Source organism: Phyllobates terribilis, unplaced genomic scaffold, assembly GCF_046119375.1.
Source record: "Phyllobates terribilis strain yellow unplaced genomic scaffold, ASM4611937v1 Scaffold_5__5_contigs__length_657084704, whole genome shotgun sequence".
Classification (NCBI taxonomy): Eukaryota; Metazoa; Chordata; class Amphibia; order Anura; family Dendrobatidae; genus Phyllobates; species Phyllobates terribilis.
The window spans coordinates 168,186,154-168,209,050 of record NW_027362765.1 but is presented as its reverse complement, the minus strand read 5'-3'; positions in this window follow the sequence as shown (position 1 = coordinate 168,209,050).

The following is a 22,897-nucleotide window of genomic DNA, read 5'->3' as shown; positions in this document are numbered from 1 at the left end:
GGAGTCGCAAGTCTCTGCAACAGAAATTTGACCACTAGAATGTATTGAATGCGGTAAATCCCCATGGTTCAGTGAACACATGTGGATTTACCTGCGTTCAATAGAATGCAACGTTTTGGACGCAGCAAAAATATGCTGCATCCAAAGCGCTGCTATGTCCGGATCGTGGGCACATAGCCTAAAAAATTTAAATAAATGGTTTTCATAACCAGCAGAGGGAAAGCCGACCACTGGGGCTGATATCCGGGGAAGGGGCCATTAGCCAAAAGTGTTCCCTGGCTATTAATAACCGCCCATAGCTGTTTGCTTAGTTTTTACTGGCTAGATTACAGGGGGAACCCAGAAAAAAATTGACGTAGGGCTCCCCTATAAAATCTAACCAGAAAAGGCTAAACAGACAGCTGCGGGCTGATATTAATAGCCAGGGAAGGGGCCATGAATACTAGCCCCCTCTGCGGCTAATAATATCACCCCGCGGCAGTCCGAGAAATGGCGCATTCATAAGATGCGCCAAATCTGGTGCTTAGCCTCTGCTCTTCCCACTGCCCTGTAGCGGTGGCGAGTGGGGTAATGGGTTTGGGCTTCATGTCAGCCTTGTATTGGTGGCTGACGTGAAGCCCAGGTTAGTAATGGAGTGCGTCTATAAGACGCCCCCATTACTAACTGCGTAGTAAAGTTTTCACCGCTTTTTCAATAAAAGACAGGGCCAGAATAAAGTATTTTAATGAAATAAAATGACAAATGGTTTTACATTTTTTTTAATTTCACGCTCAGTCCCCGAAACCCTCGATCTTCTGTAAAAAAAATTAAAATAAAAACCAACCATATCCCTCATCTGTCCGCCGTCACGACGTAGTCCACGATTACCGCCGTCACGATTGTCCCTCGGCGATCCGGGTCACTTCTACAGCAGTGACATCACCAATCACTGATGTCACTGCTGAAGAAGACAGCCATGTACACTGACAGGGGTGTAATCACTGCTGCAGGAGTGAGGTCACTGGGGTTCATCAGCTGAAGATCAGCTGATCACTCCCAGTGACCTCAGCATCAGTACTGGTGGGAACATTCTTGAGAATGTTTTCATGCAGCACCGGTGCCGTAAAGTGAGGTCACATGAGCTCTCAGCTGATCTTCAGCTGAGAGCTCACGTGACCCCAGGTCCTGGCAGCGCAACGATGTACACTGCTGAGAGCGAGTGTGCTCCCAGCAGTGTACCGCCGGCCGCCGAGGGATCCTGGGGGGCACCGGACAGGTGAGGATAGTGTTTTTTTCTTACTTTTTTTTTTTTTTACGCTGCACGCAGACCTGGCTGGACTGAGGAGACTACTACTCCCCTCAGCCGCGCCGCTCTCACTGTTATCAGTGGAACCAGCGGTCGGATGATGGGAGTAGTAGTCCTCTCCAGCCGACCCGGATACCACTCTATGCAGCGTTTTTGCAGCGTTTTCACGGCCCATTGACTTTAATTGAACTATAGCAAATCCACAGGTATAAATATTATACCTGCGGATTTGCTGCTATTCAATTTAAGTCAATGGGCGGGAAACGCTGCATAGAAAGGACATGCTGCGTTTTAAAATGCAATGCCAATCCTGAGCGTAAATTTCCGCATCAGGTGCACAGCACATCAGGAGTGCCATTGCAATAGCTGGCAGAGCAATTACCAAGCGTTTTTGATGCATTTGCACGTGAAAAAAACGCCACGGAAACGCATCAAAATTGCTACGTTTGCACTTAACCTTAGAGTTCTACAGTAAGAAAAATTATTCACAAAACAGTTCACAATCTTCCCAAAAGTGGATGTCCCAGCAAATGTACCGCTAGTTGAGACCGTGCAATGTTCAAAGAAACTTGAACAAAAAATCACAGTTACATCTCAGAATCTAAAGGCCTCAGCATGTTAAATAAAACAAATTGGATTTATATAGTGTGACCCCAAAGAATAGTTAAAAATAAAAAAATAAATGTATACTTACCCTCCGATGGCCCCCGGTGTCCTGCTTCACTCCGTTCTCCCTTGCCGGCAGCGGTGGATTGAAGGACCTGCCGACGTCAGCGTCGCGTGACCCGTCACATGACTCTGACGTCAGCGCAGGTCCTTCATTCCATCGCGAAGTGCCGGGAAGCAAGGAGCAGCGCAGCGCGGGCCGCCGGAAGGTAAATATATATTTATTTTTTATTTTATTCTTTTTTTACAGATTTTTTAATGGTACCTGGGTGTGGATGAGACTCTCCTCTCCTCCACACCCGGGTACCATCCGCACATTAGAACGCGCCAATTACGCAAGTACAGATGCAGTCTTGCGGAATTGGCTTGCGGAATTGGCGCGTTCTAATGCAAGTCAATGGCGGCGAAAACGCAGCGCTTCTGCAAAATAATTGGTAGTGCTGCGTTTTTTTCCGCAATGATAATCCGCAGCGGAAATTTCCGCAGCATGTGCACAGCACATGCGAATTATCATTGGGGGACATGGCAGGCCTTCTACCATGCGTTTTTTAAGCGTTTCTGCAGCGTTTTTGCCGCTGCGGAAATGCTTAAAAAACGCATCGTGGGCACACAGCCTTACACCGGGGTTTCCGTGTAAATTTCTGAAATACGTGATTCAGATGGAACCTCCGACAGAAGATTCCCTGTAATGAAGCAGATGGAAGTACCATGGGCACTGTGGACGCCGTCTGGCCCGTGATCCCACGGGGTCCATCTTTTTATTAGGCGTGCATAAAAGTGCCGTCGGCCACAGTTTCGTGAACCTTTGGAAAAAAGGACAACGCTAAACAGAGGCCAGAGGGAGTCCAGAGTAATTTTGCTTCCTCATTATAGTGAATGGATCCCTCGGGATAGGGTTAGGGTTGTGTTAGGATTAGGGTTGTGTTAGGATTACGGTTAGGATTAGGTTTAGGTTTGTGTTAGGGTTTTATTAGCGTTGGGATTAGGGTTGTGTTAGGTTTGTGTTGGGCTGGGATTTTTTCAAAAGTAAAGAAAAAAAAATGATGACGATATGGCGACTAGTGTTTAGCGCAAGTGCTCGCTACTTGAGTTTGCATTGGGTGCTCGGGTATGCACCGAGTACCGTGGGTGCTCGAGTGACATGCTCGAGTGTACGCCCCATATGTTTCGTGGCTGTTATACAGCCAAAAAAACCACACGGGGATTGCCTGCCATACACGAGCAATGCGGGCGGGGACTCGAGCATGTCATTCGAGCACCCGCGATACTTAGTGCAAACCCAAGTACCCGATGCAAACTCAAGTAGCGAGCACTTGCGCTCAAGACTAATGACACCATATTCAATATGATGACCTAATGTTATCAAATTTTGTTTCATACCTCTGGGTTCAAAATGTTTACTATACCCCTTAATAAAATTTCCAAAATGGTGTCACTTGTGGGGGGTTTCCACTCTTTAGGCACATCAGGGGCTCCCCAAACGCGACATGGCATCCACTAATTATTCAAGCAAATTTTACATTCAAAAAGTCAAATGGCGCTCCTTCCCTTCCAAACCCTGCTGTGTGCCCAAACAGTGGTTTTCCCGAACATATGGGGTATTCGCGTGCTCAGGAGAAATTGCACAACAAATTTTGGGGTCCATTTTTTCCTGTTACCCCTGCGAAAATAAAAGAAATTGTGTCTAAAGTAACATTTTTGTGAAACAAAGTTAAATGTTCATTGTTTTCTTCCACATTCCAAAAATTCCTGTGAAGCTCCTGAAGGGTTAATAATCTTCTTGAATGTGGTTTTGAGCAACTTCAGGGGTGCGATTTTTAGAATGGTGTCACTTTTGGGTATTTTCTGTCATACAAACCCCTCAAAGTCACTTCAAATGTGATGTGGTCCTTAAAAAAAAAAAGGTTTTGTAAATTTTGTTGGAAAAATGAGAAATCGCTGGTCAACTTTTAACCCTTATAACTTCCTAACAAAAATAAATTTTGGTTCCAAATTCCAAAAGTATGCTGATGTAAAGTAGACCTGTGGGAAATGTTATTTATTAACTATTTTGTGTGACATATCTCTCTGATTTAAGGGCATGAAAATTCACAGTTTGAAAATTGCGAAATTTTTGCCAAATTTCTGATTTTTTCACGAATAAACGCAAGTCTTATTGAATAAATGTTACCACTATCATGAACAATATGTCTCGAAAAAACATTCTCAGAATCAGTGGGATCCGTTGAAGTGTTCCAGAGTTATTACCTCATAAAGTGACCGTGGTCAAAATTGTAAAAATTGGCCTTGTCATTAACGTGCAAACAACCTTCAGGGATTAAGGGGTTAAAGAAGTCTGGAAAAGTATGGCTTGTTTGGAAGGGTTGCCATGAGAAAGCCTCTTCTTTCTAAACAGAACATGGTATCATGGCTAAAGTTTGCAAAGCTGAACCTGAACAAAACACAAGACTTCTCGTATAATGTTGTTTGGCTAGACAAGACCGAAAGTGGAAATGGTTGACCATAATGCCCTGAGCTTTCTTTGGCTAAAGCCAGATACAGCATATCAGCACAAGCACCTCATATTAACTATCAAGGATGGTATGGAGGTGTAATGATTTGGGCTTGTCTTGCAGCCACAGGACCTTGGCACCTGTATTTGAGCACGATCGATATCTCAATCAGACTTACCCATATTGGGACACCACCACATTCATGGTCTAAATTGATATGGGCTCATCACCAGCAACAGTGCTGGCAGCCATTACCCTATACGAACATGACCTTAAATATTTTGATGCAATGAATGTATACTGATCTACCACTGCCTTCAATTATTTGGACAATCCTCTTTGCACAATACTCTGTTTTTGTGCCTTTCTGTATGTGTGGCACTTCATGGTTTTACTGAATATGATAAAATTGATCATTTTTTAGTATTATAGCCTTTTGTCAGTGATTTTTTCTGGGTGTTTCTGACCCAGATGTAGGTATATAAGCTATTGATTTATGTGGTGTACTAATTTTTTCACACACTGCTAAGCATTTTGGCCTAGTTTTTGTGAAATAAGTAATAGCAAAGTGAAATTTGTTAGGTGGTGTTGTTCATCCAAGGTTGTATTTGCCTAATTTTAAGACCTTCTAAGGACCAAATGGATTTTATTATTTCTTGATATACAGTACAGACCAAAAGTTTGGACACACCTTCTCATTTAAAGATTTTTCTGTATTTTCATGACTATGAAAATTTTACATTCACACTGAAGGCATCAAAACTATGAATTAACACATGTGGAATTATATACTTAACAAAAAAGTGTGAAACAACTGAAAATATGTCTTATATTCTAGGTTCTTCAAAGTAGCCACCTTTTGCTTTGATGACTGCTTTGCACACTCTTGGCATTCTCTTGATGAGCTTCAAGAGGTAGTCGCCGGAAATGGTTATCACTTCACAGGTGTGCCCTGTCAGGCTTAATAAGTGTTATTTCTTGCCTTATAAATGGGGTTGGGACCATCAGTTGTGTTGTGCAGAAGTCAGGTGGATACACAGCTGATAGTCCTACTGAATAGACTGTTAGAATTTGTATTATGGCAAGAAAAAAGCAGCTAAGTAAAGAAAAACGAGTGGCCATCATTACTTTAAGAAATGAAGGTCAGTCAGTGCGACACACTCACTTGCTATGAATAAGGTTATTATTGAACGTCTGAGGAATGTTGTGCCATTCTGAATGCACTTGGGCATACAAATCATCAAGATCCACTGCTGGCAGCTCCTTTTGCAATTACCAACCAGATGTGTTCAATGAGAGATAAGTCCAAAGATGCTGTAAGACAACACAGCAAATCTAAGCCACGCAGGCTACTCACGAGTAACATGTGGCCTGGCGTTCTCATGTTGAAAAATGGTTCCTGGGACACTTTGGAGAAATAGACAATGGTCTCACTGTAAAATGAAAACACAGCAAAAGGACACAAAGAATAAAAAAACAGCAAAAAAAAAAGGCAGCTGTATTTACCAAACACAGGTCAGAAAACGAATGCACTTACCGGATGCAGCAGCTCCCCTTGAAAAAGGTGGAGGCAACACAGATGCAAAATACTGATGAAAAAAACACTCATAGGCTGTGTGCCCACGATGCGTTTTTAATGCGTTTCCTCAGCGTTTTTGCAGCTGCGGAAACGCATTAAAAACGCATGGTAGAAGGGCAGCAATGTTCCCCAATGATAATCCGCATGTGCTGTGCGGAAAAAAACGCAGCACTACCAATTATTTTGCAGAAGTGCTGCGTCTTCGCCGCCATTGACTTGCATTAGACCGCATGGATTACGCATCACTGTATATGTAGATGCGTAATCCAAGCGTTCTAATGTGCGGATGGTACACGGGTGTAGAGGAGAGGAGAGTCTCATCCACACCCAGGTACCATTAAAAAAAATCTGTAAAAAAAGAATAAATGAAAAAATAAATGTATATTTACCTCCCGGCGGCCCGCGCAGCGCTCCTCCTTGCTTCCCGGCACTTTGCAGTGAATTGAAGGACCTGCGCTGATGTCAGAGTCATGTGACGGGTCACGCGACGCTGACGTCGGCAGGTCTTTTCAATTCACTGCTGCCGGCAGCCGGGACCGAGCGAAACAAGCCAGCGCGGGCCATCGGAGGGTAAATATATATTTATTTTTTTATTTTTACCACTCTCTCGGGTCACACTATATAAATCCATGCTGTTTGCATGGATTTATATAGTGTGACCAAGTTATGCTAATCGCTTGGAAAGCGCTTGTCAATCCACATGCAGAAATGTCAGTGAAATAACGCTCCATTTCCGCATGTCCCTGGCAGGAAAACGCATGTACAATCCGCATGTACAATCCGCATGCGTTTTTTTCTGCCAGTGAGATGCAGAAACGCTCAGGAAAAAATCCTGAGCATTTCTGCATCGTGGGCACATAGCCATACACCTACCAATTCATGGAGGGGGTGGTCAGCTAGTATTAGATTGCACAAGGGTAAGGTTTGTATAGGGCGACAGTAACACAAGTGTAATGCACGGTGCATGGCTTACAGCCTTTTAGTGACGCCCATAGTCTTAGATTAGGCAGGCCGCCAAATAAGGCACCACAAGTTCAGGCACCCTACTTTACTGGAAAGTGGTAGTTTGATTCACGGAATAGACCTACTATTGTAGAGAGAAATGCCATGTTGTATGTCTTGTAGTCATGTGAGGGAATGAGGTTTGTGTTACTAATACACTTGAATCAATTGACCTTAAAAATGTCTCATCAGTTGGTAGGATGGGCTCTTGGGATTTATATTTCTCTGACTTGCTTTGATTCTATAGAAGAGCAATTCAAAAAAGATACTATAAAGATGATACTTAACAGAAATGCTAATCTTCTTGTTTCGTACAGTGCTGGCCAAAAGTATTGGCACCCCTGCAATTCTGTCAGATAATACTCAGTTTCTTCCTGAAAATGCTTGCAATCACAAATTCTTTGGTATTATTCTCTTCATTTAATTTGCTTGCAAGGAAAAAACACAAAAGAGAATGAAGCAAAAATCAAATCATTGATCATTTCATACAAAACTCCAAAAAAGGGCCGGACAAAAGTATTGGCACCCTCAGCCTAATTCTTGTTTGCACAACCTTTAGCCAAAATAACTGCGAACAACCGCTTCCGGTAACCATCAATGAGTTTCTTACAATGTTCATCTGGAATTGTAGACCATTCTTCTTTGGCAAACTGTTCCAGGTCCCTGATATTTGAAGGGTACCTTCTCCAAACTGCCATTTTGAGATCTCTCCACAGGTGTTCTATGGGATTCAGGTCTGGACTCATTGCTGGCCACCTTAGAAGTCTCCAGTGCTTTCTCTAAAACCATTTTATAGTGCTTTTGGAAGTGTGTTTTGGGTTATTGTCCTGCTGGAAGATGCATGACCTCTGAGGGAGACCCAGCTTTCTCTCACTGGGCCCTACATTATGCTGCAAAATTTGTTGGTAGTCTTCAGACTTCATAATGCCATGTACACGGTCAAGCAGTCCAGTGCCAGAGGTAGCAAAGCAACCCCAAAACATCAGGGAACCTCCGCCATGTTTGACTGTAGGGACCGTATTCTTTTCTTTGAATGCCTCTTTTTTTTCCTGTACACTCTATGTTGATGCTTTTTCCCAAAAAGCTCTACTTTTGTCTCATCTGATCAGAGAACATTCTTCCAAAACGTTTTAGGCTTTCTCTGGTAAGTTTTGGCAAACTACAGCCTAGCTTTTTTATGTCTCAGGGTAAGAAGTGGGGTCTTCCTGGATATCCTACCATACAGTCCCTTTTCATTCAGACGCCGACGGATAGTACGGGTTGACACTGTTGTACCCTCGGACTGCAGGGCAGCTTGAACTTGTTTGGATGTTAGTCGAGGTTCTTTATTCACCATCCGCACAATCTTGCGTTGAAATCTCTTGTCAATTTTCCTTTTCCGTCCACATCTAGGGAGGTTAGCCACAGTGCCATGGGCTTTAAACTTCTTGATGACACTGTGCACGGAAGACACAGGAACATTCAGGTCTTTGGAGATGGACTTGTAGCCTTGAGATTGCTCATGCTTCCTCACAATTTGGTTTCTCAAGTCCTCAGACAGTTCTTTGGTCTTCTTTCTTTTCTCCACGCTCAATGTGGTACACACAAGGACACAGGACAGAGGTTGAGTCAACTTTAATCCATGTTGACTGGCTGAAAGTGTGATTTAGTTATTGCAACACCTGTTAGGTGCCACAGGTAAGTTACAGGTGCTGTTAATTACACGAATTAGAGAAGCATCACATGATTTTTCAAAGGGTGCCAATACTTTTGTCCACCCCCTTTTTTAGGTTTTGTGTGAAATGATATCCAATTTGGCTTTAGGACAATTCATTTTGTGTTTTTTTCATTGAAGACAAATTAAATGAAGAGAATAATACCAAAGAATTTGTGATTGCAATCATTTTCAGGAAGAAACTGAGTATTATCTGACAGAATTGCAGGGGTGCCAATACTTTTGGCCAGCACTGTACATGTATTAAATACTCACTGCTACATTACCAAAGGTAATTTGGATTAACTTAACATTTTATTTTTTTTAAATAATCAAGACAGCAACAACTACTAGTAAGAAGAGTACAGAAAAACACAGCACCCTGCACCAGTACATATATTGCATATATGTGTGCATGTGTGTGTGTATATACAGTACAGACCAAAAGTTTGGACACACCTTCTCATTTAAAGATTTAATTCCACATGTCTTAATTCATAGATTTGATGCCTTCAATGTGAATGTACAATTTTCATAGTCATGAAAATACAGAAAAATCTTTAAATGAGAAGGTGTGTCCAAACTTTTGGTCTGTACTGTACATATACACTCAGCCAACTCCTGAAAAATACCATAGTACCAGCCCTCCACAACCAAACAGTTGGCACAGTGCAGTCAAATAATGTTCTTCTTGAACCTGTCCTAGTCTGAACCTGAACCTGTTCCTGAACCTATTCTGTTAGAACCTAAATCTGTTACTGAACACGCCTAGTCTGAACCCGAACCTGTTCCTGTTATCTGTGTTACCTGAACCTGAAACCGCTCCGGCAGTACTTGAACCTGAAACCTCTCCGGCAGTACTTGAACCTGAAGCCGCTCCGGCGGTACCTGAACCTGACACCGCTCCGGCACTACCTGAGCCTGCAGCCATTCGGCAGTATCTGAGCCTGCAGCCGCTCCGGCGGTGCCTGTTCCAGTACCAGTGTCCATCCTGTCAAGTGTCCCAGGATCCGCACTGTCTGTATCTGCACTAGTGTCTGTCCTGTCAAGTGTTCCAGGATCCGCACTGTCTGAACCTGCATCAGTATCCAGTCGTGCCTAGGACTCAGAGTCCGTGCCTGCAATCCTGACCCTTGGGGGCAGCTGCCGCAGTACCGGGGACTGCCTTTGGAGTGGTACCTGGCAGCCACCTGCCGCTCAAGCCTACCTCCACCGTCAGTAGCTCTAGCGAAAACCAGGTGGCGTGGCCGCTGAGCCACGCCCCTCTAAAGGTAAGCCCGGACTGAGGCACAGTGGGTCAACAATCCACGTGTGTGACATATGGATCGGTGGGGACCGGGTTCTGATCGTTCAAAATATCACTCTGACGTGTGCGGCTCCTACATGATCTATGTGCACAGGGCAGTTTACGAGCTACATAGTAAGTCTAGGGGTTCGTGCACAGCTCTGTGAGAGTGAATGTACAGACCCAGAGGTGTAGCTAGGGGATCAGCTATGGGGGCGAAACATCTAAGTGGGCCCATAACTGGTAACCCTGATTACAACTATTGTGGTGCACGGATATTACCGCCATATAGTGACGATATAGTGGTAGATATCAGTCCTGGTGAACATACAAGTGATTGCAGCACAGTTATACATAGTGACTTACAGTGGACATTTTTCCTCATGGAGTCGTCCATTTTTCCTCGTATTTCCCTTCTGACCTAGACCGACATGACAACTTCGTCAAGCAATGACTTGTCTACAGAGATTACAACAAAGACACATTTGACTTCTCACATTTCCAGCACCGTCCCCATCTATTCCCAACCAGCATAAACTCCTCGCTTCATCCTCCTGATACCGCAATAATGAGCCATTGCTGCTGTATGTGTCCCTATTATTGCACCTACTGTTTGGCACAATAACAGCGCTCCGCTTAGTGCCCCACATAATAATGCCCACTACTGTGCCCCTTACATTGTAATAATGCCTTCTTTGGGCGGTCACTATACTCTGAGTGCCCCTACAACAATATTGCTTCTTAAGTGGCCACTTAAAATTTAATAATGTCCTATTAGTCACCTAATGTACAACTCCTCTATGCACAGTATGGTGGCCCACAGCTCCACTAAATACAGTATGATGGGCCCACAGCTCCCTTATAGAAAGTATGATACCCCCACAGCTCCTCTATACATGGTATGATGTCACCACTGCTCCCCCAAAACACAGTATAATGACCCCCACAGAAGCCCTCACACTCTATAATGTCCCCACACTGCATAATGGTCTCCGTTGTAGTCCCCAAACTGTATAATGGCCTCCACATTAACTCCAATGCTGTATAATGGCTCTCACACTTTATGATCGCCCCCACAGATGTCCCTACAATGTATTAGAGCCCTTCACAGTAGTCCCCACACTGTGTGATTGCCCCTATGGTAGGCCCTAAACTGTATAATGGCCCTCACATTAGCCCCCAAACTGTATAATGGCCTCTGCATTAGCCACCAAACTGTAAAATGGCATTCACGTTAGCCCCTAAACTGTATAATTGCCTCCTCACTATCCCCAAAACTGCATAATTGCCCCCAAACATTAGCCGCCAAACTTTATAAAGGCCCCTGCATTAGCCCCCAAACTGTATATCCCCCAACACAGTATGATCCCCCAACTGTGACCCCCACACAGCCCTCCATGCGGTATAATGGGCACTGTATAATGGCCTGCACTATTCCTCCAAACAGTATGATCGCCGCCACACAGTCCTCAACACAAACCTTCACATTGTATAACTGCATGTGTGTCACCCCAGGCCTGGATGCCACAAATATTAAAGGCTGTGTCTGAGAGCAGGAGGGAGGTTCCCTGGTCAGGGAAAATTAGCATACAGCACCTCCTGTCCCAGGCCAGTAGGGGGAGCTGGCTGCCCCTATAAAAGCTGGAACTGGGGGCAGGGTTAGAGAGAACTGGACGACCTAGCTCAGGACTGAGACTAGTCCCAGAGAAGGAGGGACAGTTCAGCTGTAGCCGAGGAGTCCGTGAGGCAGAGGAGAAGCTGCGAGCCAGGGACAGAGGCGACGAGAGCCGGTCCTGGCTGAGAGAACTACACTACCGGACATTGGGGTCCGAGGCTGTCAGGGTTGCAAGCCCAGCAGCAGAGAACCAACCCGCGAGGGATTTCAGGTCCCTTGGCCTAAGAAGCCTGGAGGCTCCGCCACACAGAGGGACCAGTACAGCACGGAGAAGCAAAAGGTACCTAAGGCCCGAGTCGCAAGCCATACAGGCGAAGTACACGGCCAGCTCAGGGACGTGGGCTATTACCCACGAAAAGGGGGATAGTCAACAAGGGCAGAGAGAGAACGGTAGGCCTTCACACTCACCCTGACCAGTGGGGCTCGCCCGAATGTTCTCAGACACCCAGGCCCATTCCTACCCGGTACTCCTGTCGGGTGATCAGTAAAACCTACAATAAAGACCCTGAACTGCTGGAAGCGGATTCTGAACTCTTATTATTGCGGCCTGCACTTTCACCCCCAGCATTCACATACGCGGCCCTGAGGCTACACTCTTCCCGTGGGGAGTTATCCTATCCCTGTGCTGCACACCAACATCAGTCTCAGCGGTCTGTCTAGCAGCGGCGGTCATCCCTGACCGCAATCCACGGGTGGCGTAGTCAGACATTCATAACTCTACAAATAGACTGCCACAGCATTTGGTCTGACCACCCTGAGCCACGGGATCGGGTTGCCACTACTACTCCCATCATCGCACTGAAGCCCGGTTCCGGGTGCCCCACGGCCCAGGGGGCAAGTCAGCTTTGGCGTAGTCGGCAGGATTGTGACCAACCCGCCACAAACGGGTATTGCGCGCCTGAAAAGACTGCATACGTACTTTAAAAAGAGATTTCCCGCCATTCGGGGCCGTTTCCCGCCATCTTCAGCCGTTTTCCCGCCATCGGACGCCATCTTCGGGACGCCGCGCGGGAAGAAGAGGGGCGTGGACATCAAAAACGCGTGAGACCTGAAGCTCCGCCCTACGCTAAGACGCTGCGCAAGGTCCTGGAAGGAGACAGCAACGCTGACATCATCACCCCGCGATGCAAGGTCCTCACCCAGAGCATCGCGAGCGGAGCTGCGGCCTACAGAAGAGGATCGTCGGAAGGTAGGCCACGGTTAACTAGGGGGGAGAAAGATGTCGGACGCGGAGGGACCCTCTACCACCAGCGTAGCCGCTGCAGCTGTGATGCCGTTTTCCATGCCCTATATCCCCGGAGCGGCCTGGCTGCCACAGTATGCTGGCGAGTTGCATACCTTGGGCGACTTTAAAGAAAGACTGTATAGCTTATTCAAAGTTTATCCCCTGACAGAAGAACAGAAAGTAAGCATACTTATAGGGCAGTTAACTGGTGCGGCCCAGCGGGAGGTAAAGTCTTGGACAGCTGAGGAGAAAAGGACTGTAAAGGAACTTCTGACCCGTCTGCGGGACACCTTTGACACCCGTACCTCAGCTGAAATCAAAATGCGGTTCTATGGCTGTAAGCAGCGAGCCCAAGATAGTATCAGAGACTATGCCTTAAACCTGCAAGAAGCTCTGGGGGCAATCAAACAAGCTGACCCTGGCAGCGTGCAGGACACCGATAAACTGTTGACTGACCAGTTCATAGAAGGTCTGCTGTCCAGCGCCCACAGAACCCACCTGCGCCTGATGGCACTACAGAACCCCGATTTGACTTTTGCACAGTTCAACGATAGGGCAATCCGGGTGCTCCGAGAACCCGCACCAGGTGGCGCTGTAGCTTCCCGGCGCCCTGCCATCACTTACCACCAGGGGGCGGAGTCCGACCCCGCAGACCTTGTGGGGGCTGATGCACAGGCCCTAAATCCATCCCAGCCTGCAAACCTGCACCATCTGGTCCAAGAACTAACAAAGAGTGTGGCTGCATTGACCAGGACCGTACAGTCGTTGCAGATGGAACCATCAAGACCAATCAAGCTGGCTTTCAGTCCGGAGGATGTCCCGTGGCGTCAACAGAGGAGGATCCCGTCATTCAGAGGGAGGCCTGCTGACCGTTACACTGAGGATGGACAGCCGATTTGCCGCCGTTGCAGCCAGCCCGGACACATAGCCAGGTACTGTACTTTAAATGGGTCTGACCTGGGGCAGAGGGCCAACCCCCAGGCATAAGGTCATCAGGCCCGTCTAATTGGCGTGATAAGTACGTGGGGGGACGCCCGGTCTTACCCGTGGTGCTGGACGGTATCCCCATGAGTGCACTGCTGGACACCGGGTCTCAAGTGACTACCATCCCCTACATACTTTTCAAGCGGTACTGGAGTGACGCTGACATAACCCGCTATCCAGACGATGACTTAAGCATCATCGCCAGCAATGGCCAACCCGTGCCACAGGTGTGGTTCAGAGAGATGACCATTAAGATTGGTAAAGTTGAACTGCCGGCACAGGGAGTGATCATTGTGGACACTGACCGTCGTGAAAGTCACCCTAAAATAACCTTGGGTACTAACGTGATTGAAAATTGTCTTTCAGAAGTAATTGTAATTTTGCAGCAGGTGGCGATGAATGCGAGCTCCAGCCAACAGAGGGTCCTCCAGAAAGAGATAAGAGCCCTGATGAGACGGCAACAGGTAGAACTGTCTGGTGGTGAGATCGGTAGCGTGAGGATGAGCGACCCGTTCCCCATTGCCATGCCTCCCAAAAGCGAAATGATGATCTGGTGTCGGACTGCAATCGGGTTAAGAGGGAGAGATTACCAAGCCATGGTAGAACCCGTGTACTCAGACAGCAGGAACACCATTTTGACAGCCCGGGGGGTGGTTGATGTCCGCCATGGAAGGGTGCCCGTCCGGATCTTAAACATCGGGGAAAGGGAAGTACACTTGCCCCGGTACGCTACACTAGCCAAATTGTTCGCCGTCGAGCACAATGCTATCAGGGTCGTGGAACCCTTGCCTCCATCTCCCCCGGTGGAGGGTAATGGCTCCGAGAAACACAAGGAGGACTGGTGCCAGAAACTCCATGTGGGTGCTGACTCCACTCCCCTGCACCAAAAACAAGGAGTCTACCGGGTGGTTCAGGAGTATGAGATGATTTTTAGTAAGCACCCGCTAGACTTCGGCTGAGTAAAGGGAATAGAACACCACATCCCCACGGGGAGCCACCCACCAATAAAAGAGAGACACAGACCTGTACCTCCTGCACATTATCAGAATGCAAAGGGCATGCTGAGAGAAATGAAAGAAGCTGGGGTCATTAGAGATAGCTGTAGCCCCTGGGCAGCTCCCTTAGTTTTGGTAAAAAAGAAAGACGGTACCATGAGAATGTGCGTGGACTATAGAAAGGTCAATCGTATCACCCATAAAGACGCGTACCCGTTACCTAGGATAGAGGAGTCTTTGGCCGCATTAAAATCAGCTAATTTCTTCTCTACTTTGGACCTTACTAGCGGATACTGGCAGGTTCCTGTGGCAGAGGCTGACAAGGAGAAGACCGCCTTCACCACCCCGATGGGATTGAGAGAATTTAACTGTATGCCATTCGGGCTCTGCAATGCACCCGGGACCTTGCAGAGGCTGATGGAATGCTGTCTAGGGCACCGAAACATTGAGACGGTCCTACTCTACCTGGATAATGTTATTGTCTATTCGAAGACCTACGAGGACCATCTAAAACACCTGGCAGAGGTTTTCGAAGCCCTGGCAGGCTATGGCCTGAAGGTGATGCCCTCAAAGTGTCACCTGTTAAAACCGAAGGTACAGTACCTAGGGCACGTGGTGAGTGCAGAGGGAGTAGCCCCCGACCCCGACAAGGTTACAGTAATCAAGAGCTGGCCAAGCCCCTCTAACATCAAAGAAGTGAGGCAATTCCTCGGGTTGGTAGGCTACTACCGAAAGTTCATCCCCGGGTTCACTAAGATGGCAGCCCCTATGCAGGACCTCCTGATAGGGCAATCTAAGACCAGAAGCCAAAAGCCACCCTTCAAGTGGGACAAGCCGGAAGAGGAGTACTTCCGCCAGTTGAAGATGGCCCTCACGGGGGATGAGATCGTGGCCTACCCCGATTATGGCCAGCCTTTTATCCTCCACACAGACGCCAGTAATGTGGGGCTGGGAGCCGTACTGACACAGAACCAACAGGGCAGAGAAAGGGTGATCGGGTACGCCAGCCGGAAGCTGAGGCCCACTGAAAGAAACCCGGGGAACTACAGCTCCTTCAAGCTAGAATTCTTGGCAGTGGTGTGGGCCATCACAGAACGGTTTAAACATTACCTGGCCTCCACAAAGTTCACTGTGTACACGGACAACAACCCGTTGACACACCTGGACAATGCAAGACTAGGTGCCCTAGAACAGCGGTGGATGGCCCGGCTATCAAATGACTTCACAATCAAATACCGGGCAGGCAGAACCAACGCCAATGCAGACGCCCTATCAAGAATGCCCCACCTACCCGAAGGAGAAGAGGACTCGGAAGAGCTGGAGGAAGTAGAGCTCCCTGCGTTCCACCGGTATGGGGCCACTCAGTATTCTCACCGGGTAAGAGACAAAGACCTAACCACCGTCATGTTCAACCCCTTACCCCACCACGGCTGGGCTGAAACGCAAGATAGTGACCCTGCAGTTCGCCTGGTGAAAGACCTGTTAACCCAGGCAGACGCTAGCCCTGGCCCGGATGCTCCCGAGGAAGCCAAGCAGTTGTGGAAGGAGAAGAGCAGGCAATTCCTCTACAAGGGTAAGCTGTGCAGAAGGCTTGTCAACCACCGGACACACGAGCTGACCTGGCAGGTAGTGGTCCCAAGGCGAGATGCAGCAATGGTCCTGGAGGCCTACCATGACAGAGCGGGACACTTCGGGTGGAAGAAACTGGAGTTCCTACTGAGAGAGCGGTTCTACTGGATCGGTATGAGTGGGGCCATAGAGAAGTGGAGCAGGGACTGCGGCCCATGCCAACTCAGAAGGAAGGAACGTACCAACCAGAAGACATCCTTGAGGCCCATCGTCACCAGGCAGCCTCTTGAACTGGTAGCTCTGGACCATGTGAAGTTGGCTCCAGGCTGGTCTGGCTACATCTATGCCCTCACGATTGTGGACCATTACTCCCGGTTCTTGGTGGTGGTCCCGGTTAAAGACTTGACAGCCCAAACGGCGGGCAGAGCCTTCCAGCAACACTTCTGCCGTCCACACGGGTATCCGGAACAGGTCTTGACAGATCAAGGTCCAGAGTTTGAGGCTGAAGTATTCCAGGAGTTCTGCAACCTCTACGGCTGTAGGAAGATTCGAACAACGCCTTACCACCCGCAAACCAACGGGCTGTGTGAGAAAATGAACAATATCGTCATTGATCTCCTCAAGACGTTGCCCCTGGAAGAACGCAGCCTGTGGCCGGAGAAGCTGCCAGACCTGATTGACTTGTACAACCATATCCCGGTGAATGCTACAAATTGCACCCCGGCTTACCTGATGCAGGCAAGACCAGGTAAGCTGCCGATAGACCTGGAGATGGGAGTCCTGACACCCGAGGACACCTCCCCAGACGCGGACTGGGATACGGAACGGCGGCTACAGTACAGGAGAGTGTGGAGCGGAGTCTGGCTCAAGAGAGAGAAAAGCAAGAGAGGCTCTTCAACCAACACGCCCCTGCTGGTCCCCTGGAACCTGGAGAGCAGGTCCTGAAGCGGAAGAGAAGGCTTCACAAGCTGGACGACCAGAGGGAGAGAGACCCGCACACAGTACTGCAGTCCGACCATAACAACCTGAAGGTATTTATGATTACCAAGGATGGAGGAGAAACCACTAGCATCATCTCCAGAGACCACCTAAAACGGTGCCCCGAGCAACTACAGAGTGCAGGAGAAGATCAAGATGACCTTGAACCTGCAAAGGACAAGGAAGAAATGGTCAGCACAGTTCTCGGAGAGTTCCCCCGGACCTGGACTCGGATAAATGACGCGATAGTGGTACCTGTCCTACACTTCCTTCAGCCTACCCAGCAGGAGCCTACAGGAGAGCAGGAAGAACAAGAGGAACAAGCAGCCCTGGAGGCAGAAGAACCCATGCCAGCAGCCCAGGAGAGTCAACCCTCTGCTGACAGTGAGCCTGCTGTTAGAACTCTCCTGTTAGGTTTTTTCTATTATGCTGGTCACATGACCGTTTTTGCCTATTTTATCCTGCTTCGCCCTTCTGGCCTTGCTGGACTTCATTGTAATTTCTACTCTTAAGCTAGCCAGGTGCTTTGTTACCTTTCTCAGTCAGTTTAGCTAGGTCTTTTGACCTCTATGTTCTATGTTGTTTGTTTGTCTTTTACTGCTACAATTTCTGCTAGGAGGTGTCCATCTTTCTCTCAGTCCCTAGTTCTTGTAGGGATCCCTCCCTCACATCTATAGGTCTTCGTTCAGACTAGCTGAGGACTTTAGCGGGTCTGATCACAGGATCAGGTTCCCCGTTACATCGTAGGGATCTAGCTTAGTTCTATTGTAGGGACAGATCTCCTGTCTTTCCTTAGTGCTTGTAGCAGATCATAACAGTAAGTCCAGCCTAAAAAATTTTTCTCTAAGGAAAGACCTCCAGTTTCCATCATGGTGTCGGTTCAGGATTTGGCTCAACGCCTACAGGGACTCTCTCTGGAGGTTCCTAGTGCACCTTTGACACATCTGGCTATGGACTTTATTACTGACCTTCCCCCCTCTGAGGGTTTCACGGTCATCTGGGTGGTCGTGGACCGTTTTAGCAAGATGTGTCACTTGGTTCCCTTCATCAAACTGCCCTGCGCTAAGACACTCGCTAAGGCCTTTGTCAAGGAGATTGTCAGACTCCATGGTGTTCCTACTGACATTGTTTCTGATAGGGGACCTCAGTTCGTGGCTCGTTTTTGGCATGCCTTTTGTGACAGGTTGGGAGTTCATTTCTCATTTTCATCTGGATATCATCCTGAGTCTAATGGCCAGACAGAAAGGAAGAACCAGGATGTTGAGCAGTTCTTGCGTTGTTTTGTGGCAGACAATCAAGAAGGGTGGTCTGAGTTTCTGCCGCTTGCTGAATTTGCTCTTAACAACCATACATCCTCTTCTGCTGGGTGTTCGCCTTTTTTTTGTTGTTCTGGGAGACATCCGTCTTGTGGGTCATTCTCCAAATTGCTATCGGCTGTGCCTGAGGAGGAGAGTTTTTCCGGTGATTTGGAAAGAGTTTGGACGGATGTGCGTGGTAATCTTCAGGAGGCTAACAAAAAATCTAAGAGATACTTTGACAGGAAACGTCAAGAGGTTTTGTTTACGGTTGGTGACATGGTTTGGTTGTCCTCTAAGAATCTGCGGTTGAGGATTCCTTTTAAAAAATTGGGTCCCAAGTTTGTAGGGCCCTTTAAGGTGCTTCAGGTAGTTAACCAATCTGCTGTTAGGTTGGAGGTTCCTACCTCCTGGAAGATTAATCCGGTGTTTCATGTTTCTCTATTGAAAAAAGCTTATGTATCAGATAGAGACGCCACTGCCACTGTTCCTCCGGTGGTGGAGGACGAGGAATATGAAATTTCCCGCATCCTTAATTCTAGACGGTATAGAGGGAATTTGCAGTATCTCGTCGCTTGGAAGGATTTCGGTCCCGAGGATAACTCATGGGTGAGGGCAGATGATGTTTCTGCTTCCAGACTTGTCAGAGCGTTTCACAAGAGGTTTCCTGATAAGCCTGGGCCTAGGGGATCCGAAGGATCCTCATAGAAGAGGGTGTACTGTTAGAACTCTCCTGTTAGTTTTTTTCTATTATGCTGGTCACATGACCGTTTTTGCCTATTTTATCCTGCTCCGCCCTTCTGGCCTTGCTGGACTTCATTGTAATTTCTACTCTTAAGCTAGCCAGGTGCTTTGTTACCTTTCTCAGTCAGTTTAGGTCTTTTGACCTCTATGTTCTATGTTGTTTGTTTGTCTTTTATTGCTACAATTTCTGCTAGGAGGTGTCCATCTTTCTCCCAGTCCCTAGTTCTTGTAAGGATCCCTCCCTCACATCTATAGGTCTTCGTTCAGACTAGCTGAGGACTTTAGCAGGTCTGATCGCAGGATCAGGTTCCCCGTTACATTGTAGGGATCTAGCTTAGTTCTATTGTAGGGACAGATCTCCTGTCTTTCCTTAGTGCTTGTAGCAGATCATAACACCTGCCATGTCTGCAGTAAGCCAAAGAACCCGCAGACAGCTGCCTGCCCTGCCTGTGAACCCAGCTAGTAGCTGTACCCTAAATGATAGTGGGGAAAGCCAGGGTAGACCACCACCAGACAGTGGGTTACGGAGGTCAACCCGGAGCACTAGGGGTCAGATACCAGTTCACTGGAAGATCTAAATGTGCAGTGTATATATTTAATGTTTTATGTTTGTACCCTGGTTATTAATAATGTTTTTCCAGTTTTCCTAGATACAATGGACTGACAGGTTATGGACAGTGAATAACCGGAACTACCATGTAGATAGTTGCACCTGGTGCCCTCTTTCGAAGATGACCACGGAAGAAAAACCTGTCCGGCGTGGCTCCCTTGTGGTCCAAAGTAGTTAGCTTTTACCTTGCCGCTACGCCCAAGGCCAGGAACTTGGGGTTTATAGGGACAGGTCCCCACATTGTGGAAAACTACACCTAGTTGGGTGATATGGACACCCGGTCACGGAAGCGCCATGACCTTAAGGACAAAATGCACTTGTAAATATGTTATTGTTTTTACCCTGTATTTGTGTTTCCTGTTAGTCCCGGAGTACTAAACTTTACTAGGGGCGAATGTGTCACCCCAGGCCTGGATGCCACAAATATTAAAGGCTGTGTCTGAGAGCAGGAGGGAGGTTCCCTGGTCAGGGACAATTAGCATACACCACCTCCTGTCCCAGGCCAGTAGGGGGAGCTGGCTGCCCCTATAAAAGCTGGAACTGGGGGCAGGGTTAGAGAGAACTGGACGACCTAGCTCAGGACTGAGACTAGTCACAGAGAAGGAGGGACAGTTCAGCTGTAGCCGAGGAGTCCTTGAGGCAGAGGAGAAGCTGCGAGCCAGGGACAGAGGCGACGAGAGCCGATCCGGGCTGAGAGAACTACACTACCGGACATTGGGGTCCGAGGCTGTCAGGGTTGCAAGCCCAGCAGCAGAGAACCAACCCGCGAGGGATTTCAGGTCCCTTGGCCTAAGAAGCCTGGAGGCTCCGCCACACAGAGGGACCAGTACAGCACAGAGAAGCAAAAGGTACCTAAGGCCCGAGTCGCAAGCCATACAGGCGAAGTACACGGCCAGCTCAGGGACGTGGGCTATTACACCACGAAAAGGGGGATAGTCAGCAAGGGCAGAGAGAGAACAGTATGCCTTCACACTCACCCTGACCAGTGGGGCTCGCCCGAATGCTCTCAGACACCCAGGCCCATTCCTACCCGGTACTCCTGTCGGGTGATCAGTAATACCTACAATAAAGACCCTGGACTGTTTGAAGCGGATTCTGAACTCTTATTATTGCGGCCTGCACTATCACCCCCAGCATTCACATACGCTGCCCTGAGGCTACACTCTTCCCGTGGGGAGTTATCCTATCCCTGTGCTGCACACCAACATCAGCCTCAGCGGTCTGCCTAGCAGCGGCAGTCATCCCTGACCGCAATCCACGGGTGGCGTAGTCGAACATTCATAACTGTACAAATAGACTGCCACAGCATTTGGTCTGACCACCCTGAGCCACGGGATCGGGTTGCCACTACTACCCCCATCATCGCACTGAAGCCCGTTTCCGGGTGCCCCACGGCCCAGGGGGCGAGTCACATGCATACAGTATAATCGTCCCCACATAGCCCTCCATAAGTATAAAGGCTTCCACATAGCCCTCCAAATATTATAATGGCCCCCACCTAGCCTTCCATATACTACACTAGGCTCTACATTGCCTTCCATATAGTATGATACACCCTATAGTCCTCCATGAAGTATAATGCACTCTCCTTAGTCCTCCATACTATATAATGCACTTCCCATAGTCCTTCATACAGTATACTGCACTCCCCATAGTGCTCCATACAGTATGCTGCACTCCCCATAGTCCTCCATACAGTATATTGCACTCCCCATAGTCCTCCATGTAGTATACTGCACTCCCCATAGTCCTCCATACAGTATTCTGCACTCCCCATAGTCCTCCATATAGTATAATGCACTCCACATAGTTCTCCATGCAGTATACTGCACTCCCCATAGTCCTCCATACAGTATTATGGCCACCTCAATGTGCAAGTGCTCCTTCATCGACTCTGCGTGGGGCTTAACTATATACAGTTAAGGGTAGCTATGCTACTGTTGGGCCGATAGACTTACTATTGAGTCCATATACCGCTCTGTGCATGCAGATCATGCAATAGCTGCACACTTTAGAGCGAGAGAGGTGTTTGGACTGGTTGGTGGGGGTCTCAAGAATCAGACCATCACCGATCAAAAACACTATTCAGAGCCTATAATGTATAAAGCCTTTTAGAAAGTGAGAGTTACACTTTAATATTACATACTGTATATCTGTACATTACAAATTTAATTTACTGCATCTATATATATAATTGTCTTATCCCATCTGTCTGTCTGTTTGTCTGTCTGTCTGTCTGTCCAGGAAATCCCGCGTCGCTCATTTGTCCGGCCGCGGCCAATCAGCGACGCGGGATTTCAGAAAAAGATGGCGGCCGTTAGCGGCTCATCTGCCGCACGGAGGTCAGCGGTGATGCAGCCGGGAGATGAGCGGTGCTAGCCGCTCATCTCCCCGCTGCTGGCAGCACAAGTACCCCGACAGGCGGCGCCGCTCACCTCCATGTGGCTAACGTCGGGAGATCAGTGGCTTGGCCCGCTGATCTTCGGACGGCAAGTGTGAACGGAGGACCGGGGAGCGGCGCCGCCGGCCGGGATGCTTCTGCTGCGAGCAGCCGCTCATCTCCCGGCTTCTCGCAGCGGAAGTAGCCGCACAAGCAGCGCCGCTCCCCGGTCCTCACTAATACGACACTGATTGGTCGCGGTCGACGCCCGAGACCAATCAGCGATATGGAAGGAAAATTTAAACGCCGCTCTGCTGATTGGTCGCGGTGGCCGGCCGCGACCAATCAGCGATATGGGTGGCAAATTTAAACGCCGCTCTGCTGATTGGTCGCGGTGGCCGGCCGCGACCAATCTGCGATATTGGCGGCAAATTTAAACG